Source organism: Anas platyrhynchos, chromosome 2 (assembly GCF_047663525.1).
Source record: "Anas platyrhynchos isolate ZD024472 breed Pekin duck chromosome 2, IASCAAS_PekinDuck_T2T, whole genome shotgun sequence".
Classification (NCBI taxonomy): domain Eukaryota; kingdom Metazoa; phylum Chordata; class Aves; order Anseriformes; family Anatidae; genus Anas; species Anas platyrhynchos.
The window spans coordinates 34,926,709-34,947,352 of NC_092588.1; the positions used below are offsets into that span (position 1 = coordinate 34,926,709).

At 40.2% G+C, this 20,644-nt stretch overlaps 1 protein-coding gene across 9 annotated transcripts in view; it reads right to left on the reverse strand.

The window, feature by feature from the left end:
• Positions 1 to 19,498, reverse strand: part of SULF1 (sulfatase 1) — a 130,418-nt gene extending 110,920 nt beyond the window's left edge. For 5 of the 9 annotated variants that reach the window (XR_011807475.1, XM_013099339.5, XM_072034529.1 and 2 more), the window contains exon 1: positions 19,163 to 19,496. The gene's annotated coding sequence lies outside the window, so the exon portion shown is untranslated. Of the gene's footprint in view, positions 1 to 17,865; positions 17,959 to 19,162 lie in introns of all 9 variants that reach the window. The other 4 variants (XM_005019344.6, XM_005019345.6, XM_072034530.1 and 1 more) reach the window with 4 other exon arrangements.
• Between the last annotated feature and the right edge of the window lie 1,146 nt (positions 19,499 to 20,644).

Sequence of the window (20,644 nt, forward strand, 5' to 3'; positions counted from 1 at the left end):
CTTTTTTTTTTTTTTTTTTTTTTTCCCTATATCATCTATAGGAATGATAGCAGAGCAGCAGAGCAGTCTGAGAAACCACAATTTATGTAATTGTTCATCCTCCTCTGGCCTTATAGTTCTCATTGCCTTCACTGGGCATTGTTTGATTATTCCAATTGAATTAATTACTAAAGAAAATGGAAGGAAATGTTGTGAATCTTAGAATCAGCAAAAAAGGTAACAGAATCTGCTTGAAATAGATTGAATCTGACAGGAACTTATTCTTCAAAACCAACTTTTATAAAAATTACTATAACTCCTTGGGATGTAGGATATTCTTGTTTCTGCTAATCAATTGTTGGAGAAGGAAACAAATAATTTGTATTTTAAATTATGTGTATCTCAATTTAAGTACTTGGAAGACTCTGGCATGCCCAATATAGACTTAAAAAGTTAACTGATACTCAAAATACATGAAGGGGTAGGTGGAACAGGAAATTTCTTTAGATGTGACTTGATGAGGGTTAATGAGCCCCCAATTATGTATGTGCTTTCTTAGATGATAAAATAGCAACATCTCCCTTTGCCTCACTGGCAGATTTGATTTTTTCAACAGCCAGATAAAGCCTATTGTTTAGAAAGTAACACGAACTCTAGACAAAGGTGCTTCACACAGAAAAATAACTCAGAGCTTTAATAAAATAGGCTTTTCCTATGTTTTAGTACTTAAAATAACAACGCCACTATGACTTGAAACCCAACTAATTCCTGTCACTTTCTAAACATAAAGAACAATATCACTTCAGTCAATGAATCAAAAGGTGAGATGACCTTAATCTAAATATTTAAGGAACAATTTTAGGAGGTGATACATGTGGAGACAAGGAAGAAGGCAATGAATACACTCGTTGGAAACTTCACTTTTCTGATGATGTTTTCTGATGTTTACCTGTGTTATCTTTATAAAGTGTCATTGCTTTTGTTAAAAAAACTATTTATAAGAAATATGGAATCATTTCACAGACACAACTGAGCTCTGCCTTCTGTTACAGGTTACAGCGCCATTGATGTTTAAGGAGGGCTGTTGTGCTTTTAATTCCCCCTACCATTTTTTTTTTTTTCCCCAATGGATTGAAATGTGTCCAAATAGCAGCACGACTGTGAATTGAAAGGATAATTCTCACGTGACACTCTTAGTGCTTTGGGGAAAACACACACATACAAACCTTTGTGTCTGATTCAAGATGTGGAAAAAAAAAAAAAAGACAAATCTATGAGAAATATTTCTGAAATTGAAAACATACTTAAAAACTCTCCTATGTATTTGTTTTGTTTAGACTAATTAAGACTTCTGCTTTATGTTACCACAATAGACATTGAACATTTGTAACGTATTTACTGAGGTTAAAGGAATTATGGGATGAATTTGTATCTATTATATCATTATCCTTAAGCAACAATATTTTAGTAATCAGTTGGAATTTATTTTTATCTGCCAATAAGGTGACTTGGCAGTCCCCCTAGATTTTACATCCTCAATAAATTATATAATACAGAATGCTAATATATTTTATCAGGAAAAATAATCAAATAATATTGTTTTCTTGAAATGCTCTTTTACTATAAATGCATAGCTGAATTAAATAAAGATGGAAACAAAAGAATTTATGGATTGGCTGGGTTCTATAGCTTGTACAGGTTCTCTCATATCTGTGTTACGTGTTATACCAATGGTTGTCTTTATCATGAACGGAAAAACAGGCAGTTATTTAAAGAAAATCTGTTCAAAGAGTCAAAACTAAGTTAAATAATATAACACTAAGGTTACAGGGATTTTCTTCTGTTGTTGCAGCCCCCCCAGCATACACATATACATCCCCCTCTCTCACACACACACAGAACAAACATTCACTTCCCTTATTAAAACATGATGGTGGAACTAGCTCTTACTAACACAATATTTTTCCATGTCCTGCTCACTAAGTCTAAATTACATTAGAGTCAAGCTTCAACTACATTGTCTCCTCTTCCAAAGAGAATTTTTTCAATATATATCTTTTGAGTTTCTCTAGCAATATGAAGGGCTATGAAAGCTTATAGTTAAAAAAGCTATTTTAGATCTTTAAAAAATCCTTGGGTCTACTTTCTTCTATTCAGCTTTTGTATTGTACATTGTTAACTTTTCCTGAAGCGTGAAGACCAGAAAGTATCAGCAGTCTTTCCTTAATATTACATTATAGAGAATTGCATAATATCAAGACACCAGTAAAACTCAAGACATGGTGTATGATTTTGGCAATTCATACTCTTAATTTAACAAGTTAGTTCTTACAGCTGTTCCATACCACAATTTTTGGTCAAGGTTATGGACCCTTTAACAGAGAAAGCAGAATGGGAGGTCTATCCCAATGGCAGAGACCCCCAGTGCTTCTTGTTTATAGCCCAACATATTAACTGTCATTTAAAATTGACTGCTTCAATTTACATCAACATACAAAGCTATGAATTGGAGTGGCTGAGGAGCTGCTACAGAGCTCATTCAGTTTTATTTGCAATGGGACCTCTAATCTCCAGGAGATTAACAGGGCAACAGATAGGAGGGGTGTTTCTGAAATTGCCCCTAAGCTTCAGATCAGCACAGAATGAGGATCCATGTTGAGGCTCCAAACTGCAAGAGAGAAATCTGTGTTCAGTCCCATTGAGCATGCTGAGCAAACAGTAGGCCTAAACCAGCTATCGAGAAGGAAACCTCTGCCTTCTCAGACCCTGGACATCTAGATTATCCTGCTGAGGTAGAGACAATGCATTCTCTTGAGGAGGTTCTAGGACATGCTCAATTATAGAATCATAGAATGGTTTGGATTGGAAGGAACCTTAAAGATCATCTAATTCTGGTCCCCTTGGGGGACACCTGTTACACCAGGTTGCTCAAAGGCCCATCCAACCTAGTCTTGAACACTTCTAGGGATGGAGTATTCACAATTTCACTGGACAACCTGGTCCTGTGCCTCACCTCCCTCTGAGTAAAGAATTTCTTCCAAATATCTGATCTAAATCTACGTTCTTTTAGTTTAAAACCATTACTCCTTGTCTTATCACGACACTCCTTGACAAAGAGTCTCTGTTCTGCTTTCTTTTAGGCCCCCTATAGGTATTGGAAGACCACTATACTAGGTCTCCCTGAAGCCTTCTCCAGGCTGAACAACCCTAACTCCCTCAGCCTATCTTCATAGGAGAGATGCTCCAGCCCTTTGATCATCTTCATGGCCTTCCTCTGGACTCGCCCTAATATATCCTCATTCTTCTTATATTGGGGGCCCTAGAACCAAATGTAGGGTGCTAGGTGGGGTCTTATGAAAACAGAGTGGAGGGGGAGAATTACCTCCCTTGCTCTGCTGACCATGCTGCTTTTGTTGCAGCACAGGATACAGTTGGCTTTCTGGGCTGCAAACACACATTGCCATCTCTTGCTGAGCTTCTCGTCAGGGCTGCTATTAATCCATTCTTCACCCAGTCTGTATTTGTGGTTGGGATTGCCCCAGACCAGGTGCAGGACCTTGCACTTGGCCTTGTGAACCTCATGAGGTTCACACAGGCCCATCTCTCAATTGTGTCCAGGTCTCTCTGGATTGCATGTCTTCCCTCCAATGTGTCAACTGCACCACTCAGCTTGGTGCCATAAACAGACTTTCTGAGGATGCACTCAATTCCACTGTCCATGTCAACAAAAGATGTTAAACAGCAGCAGTCCCAATACTGACCCCTGAGGAACACCACTTGTTACTAGTCTCCACCTGGACACTGAGTCACAACTCTTTGGGTGTGATCATCCCACCAATTCCTTAATCACCATCAAATGCATGTCACTCCAGTTTAGAGACAAGGATATCACGAGAGACAGTGTCAAATGATTTGCACAAGTCCACGGAGACAATGTCAGTTGCTCTTCCCCTATCCACAAATGCTGTAACCCTATTGTAGAAGACCACCAGATTTGTCAGGTATGTATGATCTGCCCTTAGTGAAGCCATGTTGGCTGTCTGTAATCACCTCATTTTTCATATGCTTCAGCATAGTTTCCAGAAGGATTTCTCCATGATCTTTCCAGGCACAGGTGAGACTGACTAGCTTGTGGTTTCCTGGCTCTTCTTTTTTTTTTTTTTTTTTTCATTTTTAAAAATGGGGGTTATATTTCCTCTCTTCCAGTCGGTGGGAACTTCACTAGACTGCTACAACTCAGCCTTCTCTAAAACCAGGTGTCCCATTTCCTTTCCCAGACTTCCCTCTATAGAAGCCTTTCTTGTTGCCCTTAACATCCCTGGCCAAATTTAATTCTAATAGGGCTTTAATTTTTAATTCTTATATGGCCAGAGTTCCTGTAGTTGAAAGAGCACTGCTACAGAAACAAGAGATACATCCTCCAGAAGACAAAGGCCATGCACATGTCTGTTATAAGGCAGTATCTTAACTCCATAGCTACAAAGATGGTTATGAGATGATGAATGAATAAACAAGGGTAAATAAAAACTGGATCACACCATACTTTCTGGCAATTCAATTCAGTGAAAATGGCAAAAATATCAGGAGAATGACCAAATTCTAAGAAGTTAATGCTTTGGAGTTCAGGTCGTTTTGAGTATTTTCAATGTTCCACCTTTTATGAGTGTCAGAAACAAATTTTCTCTTTTGCCCCAGTCCTTAATGAACTCATGAAACTTCTTTTGTCCTTACTCCCTCACACTGTGAAACTCTGACGAACACAGCTGAGATGTGAACTGAGCATCAGGAAATATGTATTCCACTCCAAATATTCAAAAACTGGCTGAAGGATGCAGGTGGTTACATCACATGCATAATGCATGAATCAGCAGCTGATCTTACATGCCAAACAAACTTCTCACTAAAAAAGAGATATTTTACCCCAAACCTATGACAGGAGAAATTATGTTTCCTAAAATACTGCCAGAGGCTGGTAGAAGTGACGTGTACCTAGTGAAATGCTTGTCATTGAGTGAATTGAATGTTCAGTGCCATTCATGAAGCTATTAAGCTTAGAGAGCTTTTTAAGATGGTAGGTATAAGCAAACTCAGGTAGAAATCACACAGGTTGACTGGAAAATTAAATAACCTGGAATAACCACTAAACCAGGGTTGCTTGGGGATTTATATGTTTCAAGTTCATAAACTTCAGTGTATAAATTTCAATTAGATGATTTTTTATCCTGCAACAAACAGAATTTAAAAATAGCTTTATAAGGACAATAGATGCATCAATATGATATGCGTGTTAAACTAAAACTGGATTGTTTTAATTAGCAGTTCTGAAGTTGCAGAGACATGTAAGAACTACCACTACTTAGAATTGACAATGAAGTTGTGGGAAGAACTTCAAGAAACATGAAGATGAGAGAAGACAGCATTGTCAGTGCTGCTAAAGTGCCATAAGGAACTCAGATGGAACAATACCACTGACAAGAAGATATGCAAAGTTTTTTTTTTTGGCTCCAGACCATAGGTTGCAGTCATTTGAAACTGATCTATTTCAGGAGTCACAAGGTTCAGTTAAAGTGTTCTCAAACTTCAGAGAAGGGCAATTAAAATCCATAACTGAAAATAAAGCCTAAACTCAAAATAAAAATCCCGCATACTTTTAGCTTATATGTATTAGAGTGGTCTTCAGCACTATGTTTAGTTGGGCTGCACAGAACCCCATTGAATTGGAAATAGATTCTTTGAAAGAGAGCTTCTTAAAGGTGTCTACTGTGACAGACCTAGAGTGGCCAATAACAGGAAGTAGACCATCCCATGCAAACATATTTTGGAGAAATATTTGTCCTGCAGCCCACTGTGACTGTGAGAACTATTTAAAGATGAGTTAGGAACAACTGCATATACCAGGAACAACTGAGAAGGTTGTTGGGCACTGGGACAGACTCCCCAGGGTCATAGTCACAGCACCAAGCCTGTCAGAGTTTAAGAAGCATTTGGACTGTGCACTTAGTCACATAGTCTGAATTTTTGGGTAGACAAACGTGGTGCCAGGAGTTGGACTCAATGATTCTTCTGGGTCCCTTCCAACTCAGGATATTCTATGATTCTATGAAATTACTAGCTGGAATGCAGGGTTGCCTTCATATATGGCTTTTTATCAATATCCAGTCTACTCAGAGACACAGAGAAGTCAACCTTAAAATTAAAACCAAGAATAAAGCTTAATTCAAAACAAAATAATGAGAAAGTAAACCTCAGTGCACCAGATGTTTAAGCAAAATAAGCAACCATCTTTAAAGAAAAGAGAGGTATAAAAACTGTCATCAAGTCTGAGGATGACACCAAATTGAGGGGAGCAGTAGATGCCTATGATAGGGCTGCCATTTGGTGGGACCCAAGCAGGAGGGTGCAATGGGCTAGCAGGAACCTTATGGAAGATAAAATAATAAGTAATTTGAGAGAAGTGATTATCTACTTTTTCCTGGCACTCAGTAGATGACACCTAGAGTACTGTGCCCAGTTTTCAAGATCTAAGTGGATAAAGCCCTGAGCAGCTGGTTGTGACCTCATAGCTGAGCCTATTTTGAGCAGGACCTGAGACCTCCTAAGGTTCTGTCCAACATGAATTTTCCTGTAATCATTGTGTAAGTATATGAAATAAGTTGAATGTGTTTTGTGAGGAGCCTGGTTGAGAGCATTTTGTTGCCACAGGAATGGGTAGCTTCCTTTATTCCTGACAAAGGGATAAAGAATTGACTTGAGCATCATCCCTATTTAGATTATTTATGGGTGAACACAGTGCTAATCATGTGCTTGTGTTTTGTGAGTGGCTCAATTAAATTGAGAACTAAACCAAAATGAAATTTGAGGTTAAAGAATGGTTATTTTAATCCCTGCACTACACAATCAGCCAACCACTGTCTCTGCATGTTGTGGTGTCTCTCATAATAAAGATCTGTACAGCACAGTTTGCTGTGGCATAAAAAATGGAGACATCCCATACTACAAAAATCTGTAGTGGGTGCTACCATCACTGAGGGCAAGAGAGATTTAGACCTAGCTCTTTTCCTCTCAAGAGTCTGACAACTGAAGAACAAGACAGCCTTTCCATTAAAAGCAACAGTGTCTTGAGGACATATATCCTGATCTCTCTAAAACTCTTTCACAGGCAGACTGCCAAAATATTTTGCAGCAAGTAGGACAGGCGATAGCACCCTGAGTAGTTGAAAACAATCTGTCTCACCCTGTGTGTGTTACAGCAGGCACAAAAGATGCCCAGATGCAGATGGAAAATATGGCAACATTTCTATTTTTTTTTGCAAAAGCAATGTAATCAGTGTTCATACATTGCAAATGTAAGAATTCTTTACATCTGTTTTTAATACTAATAAAGAATATGCTTGGTAGGGACCCATTAACCAAACTGAGCTTTGCTCCTGAGATTTGTTCGGTGCTAGCAACAAGACTGGCAAAATCATCGCTAGCAAAACAGAGCTAGAGACAGAGAGAGGAAGGACTGATACTTCGTCATTGCCACAAACTAATCATTTCTCTCTGAAAACTTTGATTCAAGAAAGATGAATGTCCACAACAGAGAATGTAAGTATGAACTATGGGAAGTCTTTTCAGTTAAACTGGAAAGACTGCAGCCAGGATATTTCTCACTTAACCTTCATCAACAAAAAGGTCAAAAAAGGCCAAAGCATTTAAGCAGGGCACAGAATGGAAGAGAGCAAAACTTCCTAAGCAAAAGATTAAGCTCACATTCTTTCAACTTTTATTAAAACTATTCTACATCACTCTACACTTTCATTTAAAACAGTTTCCTGACAGCATAGAATGCAAGGTCTTAAAGTAAGAAAAACAGAAGATAAAAGCATAAATGGAAAACAGTTTGTGTACTGTATGCAAAATGGGTAAGAATATGAATGATACATGAGAAACAGCAAAAGAGAAATAATACCTACAGCCTTTGCAAATTACATAACATGTATGCCCAAGGCAATCTTCCATCTCATGTACTTCCATGTACTTGTACTGTAAGACAAACAGTTCCCACGGCATATGTGGCTTTAGCCATAGTAGAATACTTTTGTCTTACTTCTAAGTAAAAATAAGCTTCCTTGCTTCTAAGGAAATATAAAAATATAAATACTCTTCCAGCACTAAAAAAAAAAGTCTGAAATTAAGGTCTCTAGCTATGAGAAAATAGCTTAGTTCCTCTTTGACACCATCAGCCCCCCAAGTCCATTATAGCAACTACAAGGTAGATAGTGCACAGTAAAATATGATACATGATAAATGCCTCAGAAGTGTTTGATTAAGAATCACTTGTGCTCAGGATTTCTCCTGGAAGAAGAGATAAGTATACCTCCAAGCAGACTCAAATGTGGATAGATCAATAGACACGTGCAAGAACCATGCTGACACACCAATGAAAGAAAGAGAATGGATTTTCTTTCCATCCTCCACTTGCCAAATCTGATTTATGATCCCTAGGACGATCTCTCAAACATGATTCAGATTCCTATTTTGTCTATTTCAGAAGTTGCCTATCCACTCAGATTCATTGGTGATGCCTGTATCTATAGACTCACAATGGAAATTTATTGCCCACCTGAATTTTCATCCTCCACTGTATAGTAATATTGTTTCTATTAAGTCTAGATGCCAATGATTCATGATGAATCAGGGAGAAGAGCTTCTTCTAACGACTGGCCCATGCAGAGCTTTGAAGATGAGGGCAGAGACATGGGCTCCTCATTTCATACCACATGTGACTCAGCAAGGTGCCTGGAAGACTGGGGTGAGGCATTCTTGAGATGTGCACTGCCCTGTGTTAGGCTCTCATCCAAACTGATGGCAAGAGTTTTTCTAAAGATGAGTTGTTTGACAGTAAGGTCAAGACCACAAAAAACACAAACACAAACACGAAAACACACAGACCCATAAATACATGCATTAAAGAGATTAATTCCAAACTGAAAAGCTCAACACATTCTTCTATTGCAGGCAATAGAAAAGTGGCATTTCTGGCAGCTGTAGGTAGCTGAACACTAAAAAAGAGTGAATAGTTCAAATAGCTACCAGATTCAACACACTGGTGCTCTAAACATTTGCATGTCTTTTCCATTACTGTGTTAACACTTGTGTCCCAGTCAATGCTTTGGATGGATTGGTATTAGTATAATCAGTGTAGAACATGAATCACTGATAGTCATTATCTGAACTTTCTCTGATCAAAGGGCAAATGTACCTGCAGCAATTTCAAAACAATAATCAAGGTTTCTTGTATGTCACACAAAAAGAGAAATGCATAATACATGCATAGTCTTCTCACACTGCTTATGCTGTAACATCTGCCAGAAGGAGTGGTGAATTCTCCAGGCTTACATACAAGACCCTGACATTGTCAAAATGAATAATGTCATGATATGGTTGCACAATATCCACAACAGCATGGACTTCAGTTCTAGCTAGCCATGCTCTTCTTTTACCCAGGTTTTTCAGCCTATGCTGGCAACTATCTTCCGCTAAAAAGAACTCACAAGATTTAATGGTTATCTTTCTATGTGAAAGGTACCCACAGTACCCAAGACCACAACAACCAAGACCCAATGGTTCTATGTCAAGGTGGAGGCTGGTGATGAGTGGTGTCCCTCAGGGGTGTGTCTTAGGACTGGTACTGTTTAATATCTTTATTAACAACATAGACAGTGGGATTGAGTGCACCTTCAGCAAGTTTGCAGATGACACTCAGCTGAGTAGTGCAGCTGACACAACAGAGGAATGGATGCCATCCAGAGGCATCCAGAGACAAGCCAGATAGGTGGGGCCATGTGAACCTAATGAGGTTCAACAAGCTTAACTGCAAGGTGGGTCAGGGCAATCCCAGACACAAGCACAGACTGAGAGAAGAACTTAACTGAAAGCAGCCCTGCAGTGAAGGACTACGGGGTTCTGGTGGATGAAAATCTTGACATGAGCCAGAAGTGCATGCTTGCAGCCCAGAAGGCCAGCTGCATCCTGGGTTGCATCAACAGAGGAGTGGCCAGCAGGTGGAGGGAGGTGATTGTCTCCCTCTGCTCTGCCCTTGTGAGGCCGCTGCATCCAGGTCTGGGGCCCCCAGAACAAGAAGGATGTGAGGCTATTAGAGCAGGTCCAGAGGAGGGCCACAAAGATGATCAGAGCACCTCTTCTATGAAGAAAAGTTGAGAGAGCTGGGGATGTTCAGCCAGAAGAAGAGAAGGCTCTGGGGAGACTTCATTGCAGCTTTTCAATACTTAAAGGGGGTTTAAAAAAAAAAAAAAAGAGCAAGGTTTTGCTCAGTCAAATACTAATAGGACAAGGAAGAATGGTTTTAAACTAAAAGAGGGGAGATTTAGATTAGAATTTCTTCACTGAGAGGGTGGTGAGGCACTGGAACTAGTTGCCCAGAGATGTTGCAGATGCTCCATCCAAAGTTATAGCATCCACCTATAACAACGCCATCCAAAGTTTTGGAAGGTATTCAAGGCCAGGTTGGAGGGGGATTTGAGCAACCTGGTGTAGTAGAAGTTGTCCCTGCCCATAGCGGGGGGGCTGAAACTAGATGATCTTTAAGGTCCCTTAAAATCCACGACATTCTATTATTCTATGAAATAAGTCTGTGTTACTTGTTATGACCTATCTTTTGAGATATGGTTAAACTGCATCTCAAAGCATTCATAAGTTGCTAAATTGCAAAAAAAAAGACTTGCATTTGTGGAAAGGAAAATTTTGCATAGAAAGTGAGAGGAAAAAACAGAAAGTGAACTGTATAAGATCACTTTTGCATAAGATGCAAAAGACCTAGAAAAAATGATGCATCTGTTTCAACACCTCTGTGATGACATTTTGTCTTATGTTGAACTGTTTGCTATTCTTCTGAGGAGCCTGGAGATCCCTGACTACACGTCCTTCAGCCTCTCTTCATTTTACCCTTCCTCACTTCAGAGGATCCATGCTTTAAAGGAATTCCCCATACCAATAAGATCAAAAAACTAACTCAGCAGCATTTTGAGCTTGGGAGTTAAGTCTACAGAGCAGCAGAGCACAGGAAACCTTCCTCTGTGAGTCTATATGCCAGCAATGGACTGAAGTTTACAGTGAGATAAGAAATGCCGACCTTCTACTGATATAGAGATAAAAGAAACTACTGGAATGCCTGACAGATAAACTTGGGTTAGCTTCAGAACATTTTTATTGGTCTAACTATGGTAATGGTCTCCCTAAATCCTATTCAATGGTGGCCAAACAGATAATGTTACAGCCTCAGTTCATAAATTGGCTCTAGATGTAAGATAGATCATAACAATCCAAGGTAAATTCATATGTGTTTTATTAGGGACACATTCAGGAATTCAGGTGTTAGAGCTATTCTTTTCAGTAACATAGTGGGGAATGACACAAAGGGAGTCTTTGATAAAAATTAGTACAAAGGTTGACTTAATATATACATCCTTACTCTTAGCAAGTTACCAAACCCCAAATATTATTCTAAAATCTACTATCATTAGTGTCTCTGCAGTCTTTGGAAAAAGCAATAGTTAAAAAATGCTGATTATTTACAGCATGTTTTGTTTATTATTGCACTACTGTTCTCTAATTTGTGACTGGCTTGCCCTGAGGCAACCAAGCCAGTGGGTGGTAACCCTCAAAAGGTTTAGCATAGCTAAATCCAGAAACATGGGTACTGGACTTTTAAAGATTTTTGTTGTCTTTCCTCCATTCTTTTCCACCATCACACCTGTGTAAGACCATCTGTTATTCCCCAGTGTACCTTTAGAGCTTGCAGGCCCCAGCAGCACCTCAGATCCCCCTAAACTTCATCTGTCCCACAGCCTTTGGACATTCTTTCAAGAAACAAGAGTGGGCGGTTTTCTAAACATTATTCTGTAACTTAAATATTTTAGAAAGAAAAGATTATGCATTTTTCTTGTCAGCATAGCCCAGTACAGAAGCTGATGACATTTTAGATGAGTACTGTGTTCCATTTCTCTGGTTTGTATCTCAATAACTTTTAATCTAAAATGAGTATCCTCGTCTTTTCAAGTGAAGCATGGCTCCTCCTGTTCAAATGAGAGACCCACTTCATACTTTTGTGGAAAGTGTAGGAGACACCTTAAAGAGATGTGTAGGAATTACATTCCAGCTTTTCAAATACAGACAATGTTCATCCATGACATCACTCATCTATGGGTCAACCAAGAAACTCAAGATGATATCAAGTCCCTCCAGCTTAAGCTCCTTAGCAGTCCTGGTAGAATAAGTGGCTAAGCTTCAACCCCTACTTGTGCTACTGAAAGAGGCAAATGTCTTTGAAGGTTTCTAAAAGGAAATACTGTCTGCCTAACTGAAATGCCTGAAGGCCTTTAGAGGGACTCTCTTAATTGATCAGAGAGAGTACATGGCTATAGGTAGCTGCTTTGTAAGTATTTATTGTTCTGAGGCACCTCAAGTACCTTGGCTATGAAGACTGGATCCCACCCTCATCATTTCAGTCATGTTTTTAAAAAGTAGCTAAGCAGGTACTAGCATTTATTTTCCCTTTTCTCCTCTACACTTCTTATTCATTTCTCTCCAAAGCTTATCTGTATATTTAAAATATCAGAAACAGCAACCAGTGTCTTTCCATATTCTAAGTCACACTGCAGCAATTCTCTCTGTAAAAACGGATATGCTTTCATTAAAAGCATACACATTTAGCCTTTTGCTCATCACACCATTAGAATGATTTCATGTCTATTATCACACACTTTCCTGTAGACATACAGTGTTCCAGGCTGCAGGGTGAGGAGTCACCAGGTAGATGAGTGATTTTACGGCTCACACCCTCTACAGGGTTGGTCACGTTTCTCCCCCTCTCTGCAAGCCACCAGGTCCAATCTCTTCCTTTGCACCAGCTCAGATGCTGAGCCATCTGCCCACTTTCTGAGTTGAATCAGCTCACCAAACTGGCAGCAAAAGTAGCTTCCCACTGCTCCAGTGAGCTCATCCAGCACACCAGGAGGTGAGTCAAGAGCCAGACCTGGCACAAGGGAGGAGATGGGAACACACAGCTGGAGGCAGAGGATGGGAGGATCAAGGATGGCTTTCTCCAGGGCTGTAAGCAGAGTCAAGGAACCTCACCCTCAATAAAATCTCTTTACCAAAATGGAAATTATCAGACAAATGATGAGAAATTCCAAGGGGGAGCTGATTACAGTAAACCTCAGGTATTTTTTTTTTAATTCTTTTTAATTGCCAGGCACAATATACACAAATCCACCTTATTCACAAAGTCTGCATGCATTGACATAGTGAGATTTGGGATTTCCGTTAGTTTCCTCCATGTTTTTGGAGCTGCATGCATACATGTCAGCTTCCTCAGCAACAGTAAGGATTAGGTTTAAAAAAAAACAGAAATGATAGATCTCAACTTCTCACGTAATATCTTGACTTGAATCACTTGAAGCTTTACAAAGGAGGCTAAGTATCACAAGACTACTGATAAAAGTCAGGAGACTTGGCAGTTCTGCAGACATTTATGGGCTTGGTAACACATTTTTCTCTCTTTAAGTGAAAACAGACAAAACAGTGCACATGTTAGAATAATGAACATCTTGGCACATTGCAATTACAATACTGGAACAGACCACTGTTCTGTTTTTATGGATGCTTTAGAGAAAAAACAATCCCTATTTTCAGCTCCCTGTTACATTTATTCTCCATAAATCTTGTGCCAAAGGTTTCCCCATTTTCTCTGTGGGTTTTCCAGATAGACTTCACCTCCTGTGAAGCACCACAAAAATACAGCTGCTGTGGAGCAGCTCCTCTCCTTGCTAGGATGTGTTAGAGTCACATCATAGAGAAACGACAATGTCATCGACATTCAGAAAGACAACATCAGGAGAGATTTTATTTAAAACATGAAATTATTGACTTCCAGTGTCTTGCTTTCATTTAGAAACTCCGTGAATTATTCTGTGGAAAACCTAGCACTGATCTACAAAATAGCATGGAACCACATCTAACAATCTTCTAGAATATAACAGTGGTATTGTGATACATTTGGCAAAATAAATAAATAAATAAATAAAAAATTGAAGTTTCAACAATACTACCAAATCTGCAGAGAGCTATAAAGATTACAAGCTAGAATTCTAAGTTGTATTTTTTTTTCTTTCCTATAAAATAATTTAAAGACAAATTTTAAGAAAGTCATGATAAAGTCTTGAGTAAAAAGATCAGCCATTACAGAAATTTTTCACTGTAACCAAATCACCATTGATTGCTAAGGCTAAGAAGGCTGAGTTCCAAGGCTGATAGCACACAAAGACTTACCAAAGCTTTTAAACAGATTCTGAAAGGGGAGATTAAAGTTCTGGGAAATAAGTGATACCAAAACTGCTGTATGCACTCCATAAACCAAAAGATGAATTAAATAATACTTTTATCAGAAAATGAAGGTCTTAATGCACCAAAAAATAAAAAGGAATTCATCTAACCAGTTAGCAAAAACTTTTGAGCAGGAACAAGAAATACTAAGGCAAAGATCTTAGAGAGGCTCTCAGAAGAATACTACTGACATACCTAAAATTTGCTAAAATAATTCAGCTAGGATAAAAGATGTCTGGTTTGCCAATTCATATATTACTGTACTGCACTCTGAGGTAACACTGGTGGAGGCCTTAAGAGTCTTTCCATTTTAGAGTGTCCACTACAAGCTCCTGACAGCATCTAACATACATTACTTGGCAGGAACAACAGAAGAGTGACTCTGATCATATGGAAATGGTGAAAGTCATGAAAGTCTATATGAGAATTTGTGTTGCTGGAAAAAAAAAAAAAAAAAGCAGGGGATTGGGTTGAATATTAGGTTGCTGGTCCAGCTGAAAAGGCAAAGAATGATGATTTAGAACTTGTTAAATGGAAAAAAAAAAGGCTGCCTTGCTGCCACTTCTGGGGCACAGTGAAAGGGGATGATATCACTTCCCATCTCCTGCTGCTTTCCATACATGTATGGAAATGTCCCATGCAGGGACAATGTCCACAGGTAACGACGGTGCAGGGACAGCTGCGACTCGATAGAATATTCACCGTGTACATCTACCTTTAACACCCAAGTCTGTAGCTCTGTTACAGCAGCTCTACCTGTGGTGGAGGTGTTGGGAAAATGTAATATGGGAAAGACAGCTGCTGGGTGACATGCATGTCACGTAGCTCTGTTGTGAGCTGTGCTATTCAGTACTTTCTAATCTAACATCCTCAAAATCTCCTAAGACAGCAGTTAAAATTTAAACAGGCATTCTGAAAACACACTTGTGATCCCATTATCGGTATCGTTGATGGGATTACAATGAGGGTGGTAATGGTGGAAAATTTTTAGGAGAGATCTAGTATCAACAGCAGGAGTGGCCACTAATTGGATTCTTTCTGTGTCACCACAGAGTTGTCACAGGACCCTGTCCTCTGTTGAACACTGCAGCTCTCAAGGCACTCAGAAAGGAGCTTTCTCAATTGTTATCACATCAGTCTGCCTTCCCACTCAAATACAAATCCCCCAAAGCCCTTTCTAAAGCTAAGAAAATCATGGAAGCCATGACTCCCATGACATCCTCTGCAAGTGTCCGGCCTCGCCAGGATAAGAGTAAGTCCTGGCGTTACACAACACTCAAACTCCTGATCCCGCGTGAACAAACATTATATCGAGTGCAGTATGTAAGTTAAACAAAGCTAGATAATAAACTGCAAACTGTCAAAATAGTCTGCAATAAAGTGATCTCGGCAGAACAGAATTTGCAAATCTTTCAAAATAATTTTTTCCATAGCTTTCTAACTTCCACCGAGCATGGGTTTTATAACATCTGCCACATTTGGAAACACTGTCCCCAACATCTCAACATTTTTAATAAACTGCTTTTATCAGTTCCTGATGAGAGCTGTTACAATAATTTTCACACTGATACTTGCAATCTCTAGGATACTTCAGGTTTCTAAAATGCATTTTTTCCCTAATGACCTCTTGTTTAGCCTACTTTTTAAAGATGTATTTATATGCCATTTGGAAATTTACCAAACATTTTTTTTTTTTTAAAGGTAGGGTTACAGCAAACATAATTATTTTTTCCTCTGAAGACGAGACAAAAAATCAATGAAAAGCCAAGGAGATATGCCAAGCAGGAAAAATTGAAGTTGCCTATTATGATGAAACAAGCTCACCCACCTTGATTATAAAGTGTTAAGAAGAGGAAGCCCCTGACAAGTAATAAAGTGACACATAATTAAGACAATTCAGGGCAGAACACATTCTGACTAGAAAACATTCTCTCAGGCTCTGTTTCACTGTTTTGGAGCAATGAGAAAAAAAAAAAAAAAAAAAAAAAAGTAGCACTTTGAAAACAGCCCTATGAAAACAATCAATATCCAACCTAGTCTTCACTAGCTGGGAGTGGGGGAAAATTTTTTTGGGAAAAGGCACCCACCAGATTTTGTGTGGCACAGATTCCCTCACATCACAAACACAGTTGATAGTACAGACATGCCTGGTATGTTCAGCATTCCCTATCAAGCAAAGATGAATTAGCCGCAACAAATATGTATTACAGCTTTCATGCAGCAGTTTATGGATCTTTTTGTACCTCTGGAATTTCTAACCTTGAGCATATCATGGATCTACTAAGGTTGCACTGGTCTCAGATCTCTTCTTCAGATTATTTTTATCTCACTGTGAGGAACATCTCTGTGAGTTCTGAGCACTTTTACAGCTGCTAGGATGCTAATGGGAACTTCATGTGTGTACCCAGTACAAGTGCTCTCAGGGTAAAAAAAAAAAAAAAAAAAAAGCCAATGTCAAAGGAAGGTATGTAGAAGTCACCATAAATATGTCTTTGAATGTTTACCATCTGGAACAGTAGATTACATTTTGACAAGAAGCTGGACTACCCCGTGGGCATTGTCTTTTAAACAGCCCCATCATTATAAAGGAAGGAAAAACATGATTTGCTGTTCCTAGTTTCTCAGTAGGATTTTCTGGCAGTGCTAGAGAAACTTGTTTGTGTTTTTTTTTTTTTTTCTTTTTTTTTCTCTCTCTAGTAAAACAGTAACAAAACAGATATGTGTCATTAGCTAAGCAGTTTCTTGAAAAACATGGTTTTTATAGATCACCTGATCTATGATCAGACAATGCCCATGGAGAGGGCTACATCCAATCTAGGCTGTGACAGCAGCAGACTGAACATCTCACGGGGCTGAACATTGCTGCACCTTATCTGTCTTGGAAGACTGTGTGGTGGCTTTCTGGGCTTCTCACAGGACAGACTGGGAAAAGTGAAGAGGAAAAATCCAATATACATGGCATAAAAGGCATTAACACAGGCTCATAGTGTGTGTGTGTGTGTTTTTCTTTCTTTTTGGGGGAATGGTTGGGTGGTTTGTTCTTGTTTTGTTTTTCATTTTTAAGCTTGTAAAGTTTCCATCAGTTTTCATAGTGAGAAAGGGTGGACTGAGAGAAATATAAAAATGGTCAAATGTATTCACATAGGTCTTGATCTGGTCATACAGCCTTATTAGGGATTTGGCTTATTTGAATTTGCTGTGGGTCACTTCTGAGGACACACACTTACTAAAGGGTATGTTTGAAAATACATGCTAAGAACAACCCATAAAGGGGCCAAATAACTTCCTTACCGAAAAAAAAAAAAAATAATAAAAAATAAAAAAATGGCTTGAGACAAAAATATATGTGCAACTTGAAACATGGTTTTATGGGCATCGTTATACAGTTGAATGCCAAAATCACAAAGCACCAGCTATAAAACCCCTTGCTCAGCCTACTACTAAACAGATCTTATTTCAGAATGCATCATATACAGTATTATTTATAGAATATCTCACCTGTAAGTGGTGAGGACAGTGTTAGATTTCTTTCACAAGTAGCAGGCCAATAATTCATATACACCACAGGTATGTGAGGGTTAGTGTGAAGATCTGTTATAGTGTGAAAGAAACAAATCAGTTTGTTACTGTGCACAGGGAGACATATATACAGTGGATGATTTATTTTAAAAGGCAAACAACCCATTCTCTATTATTTCCATCTAGGTAATTTAAGAGTAAAACAATGAGAATATCTAAATTCTCTGATAAGCTAATGTACTCTAATTACTGATAACATTTCTGACTTCTCAGTTAGTATGCTGGGCTTCCCCCACGCTACAGACATCAATGAATTTAATAGGTAAAATTAGATGAAAATGATAGAAGAGTGCTTCCATAGCTAATTTGTAATTACATTTCTCCCCCTTTTCCTTCCCAAACATAATTTTTTCCTTACGTTTAATTAACACTTCAGATCACTTGTTTAGAATCTATAAATATAGTGAGACTTTAATGATCCATTATAGTGATGCTACTTAGTTTTCAATGACTTGTAAAACTTTCACAAACAGATCTGCAAATGAATTACATCCATCTGCTCTGCTGCAGCTGCAAGAGCAGCATTACATTGTAAGCTGCCTTTTCCTACTTTCCTGGTTCTCTCTTAACTTTAATCCCATGTGTAAACCAAACCGTCTCCCTACCGATCATCAGAAGCCCAGCCAGGTCTCTGTAAAGCAGCCTTCAAACTTTACAGACCTCTCAAACGCGCTCTCCAAACACTCTGCGTCGCCTCACAGCTGAGCCGCAGACAGGCTACGCTGCTCAAGCATCCTCGGCCAAACCTAAGAAACGCTCTGCCACGCTTTCTCCCCCCTCCCGACCACGCACTTTGCACGAACCTAGCGCAACACCCAGGCACTTCCAGCAGCAGAGCCAGCACCAAGGGCTGCATCCCTGCCGCTTGCCATTTCCCGGAGCAGAGCTCGCAGCACGTGTGTGCGAGGTGGGGGGGCCGGCAGGACACACTGCTCCGGGAGAGATTTTCTAATCTACACCTCCACAAGCGTGACCTTAGCTGCGTTAAGAGTGTTAGCTCTGCGCGGACAGCCGAGCATCAGGCAGTGCTCGCTGTTATCTGTCAGCCGTACAATAGCAGCATTGATAAGGCAGCAGCAACTGGCTTTGACAAGTGTGCTGGGCTAGCATTCCTCTGAAAACCGGGAAGGAGAAAGAAAAAGAGAGAGACGAAAAAAAAAAAAAAAAGAAAGAAAAAAAAAAGAAAAAAAGAAACAGGAGGTGCCTTTTACTTTACCTGAACAAAGTGTGGGGCTTTATTTTTCCCTCTGAGCTGCTGGAAAGGATTCCTCCCTCTTCTCCCCCAGAGCTAGGTAGTTCTTCTTTTGCTCGCAGCGCACACTTGGGGAAGACCACACAGCTCCAGCAAGGCTGCCTCTCTCCCCTAATCCCCACTCGAGTGTGATGACACACACTAACCCCAACCATCTGTTGAAACACGTCCTCAAGCACTCAGCACAGTGGTGTGTCAAGACGGGCTGCCCAATCCAATCGCTGGGGCTGGGTGGCTCTTAAGGAGCTGGAGGCAGAGACAAGGGCAGAAACTATAGGGCTGAGAACTCTTTAGCAAAGTAACCTGAGATTTTGAGAACGGGCTGCTATTGAAAAAAAGAGCAGAAGGGGGAGGTACTAGCGGGAAGGTAGAGGGAGTGGATTAGCCCGGTGGCCACTTCTCACAACTCCTTGTATTCCCAAGGGACCACTGGGACCCCCTCGCAGTGGCATGCACAGAAGCACAAGAGTAACACTAAAATCGTATTTATTTATTTATTTATTTATTTATTTATTTATTTATTATTTTTTAATGGCGGGTCTATTGAGGGCAATCTCCTCTTGAGGGACGCTTTTCTAAAAGAGATAAAAGACGCAGCCTGGGATCCTGATAAACTGCTAAGGCGGTTTGAACGGCGCTGTGACATCGGCAGCCCGGGATCCCCGCTCCTCGCCGAGCCGCGACTCTCCCGGGAGGCTGGAGGCAGCCCGGGGGGCGAGGAGCGAGAAGGGGGGTAGGCTGGGGTCTGGAGGGCAGGCATTCATACTTCAGCGGGGATATCTGCAGATCCTTACCGCAAACCCTTGCTTTCCCGCACTCCGCGTAAATGAACGCGCTTCCAGGCGCGCCCGCGCTGTGTCCGCGCCCCCCCACCACGCCCCCGCTGCCAGCACCCTGTTGCTTCCCCCCCCTGCTCCTCCTCGGGGTGCAGGCTGGGGTTCGAGGCCCTCTGCCCTTCCCCGAGGGACTCCGCAGCCCCGGCCCCCCTAAAGCCCAGGCTGGAGTCTGGGGGCAGCGCCTCGGCAGGTCTGGGTTTTGTCTGGGCTGTGCCTCAGTTTCCCTCAGCTCCGAAGCCAGCATTATCACACCTTCCTCCCTCTCGGGGACGCTGCCAGGAAAAATACACTAATTTACAGAAGATGTCCAGGAAGCATAGATAAGCGACACTGAAAAACTGCTAAGTGCCAAAGAAACAGTTCTTTCCTTTCCCCTCCCTGTAACCGGATAGTGCGGAAGAGAGACTTAAAATCTCAAGGGTTTTTACCTCATTACCAAGTGCCTGACTTGACACTTGCATTAAATCTACATTTCACATTATGACAGATGTTGTATTTTCTTTGAACTGAAAGGGAGGAACGTCGTTTTGGCATTAGAAGTTACTCTAAAAGTGTTAACATCCAACTTGAAGGTTTGCAATCGTGAAAAGACACACTCTACCCAGCAATA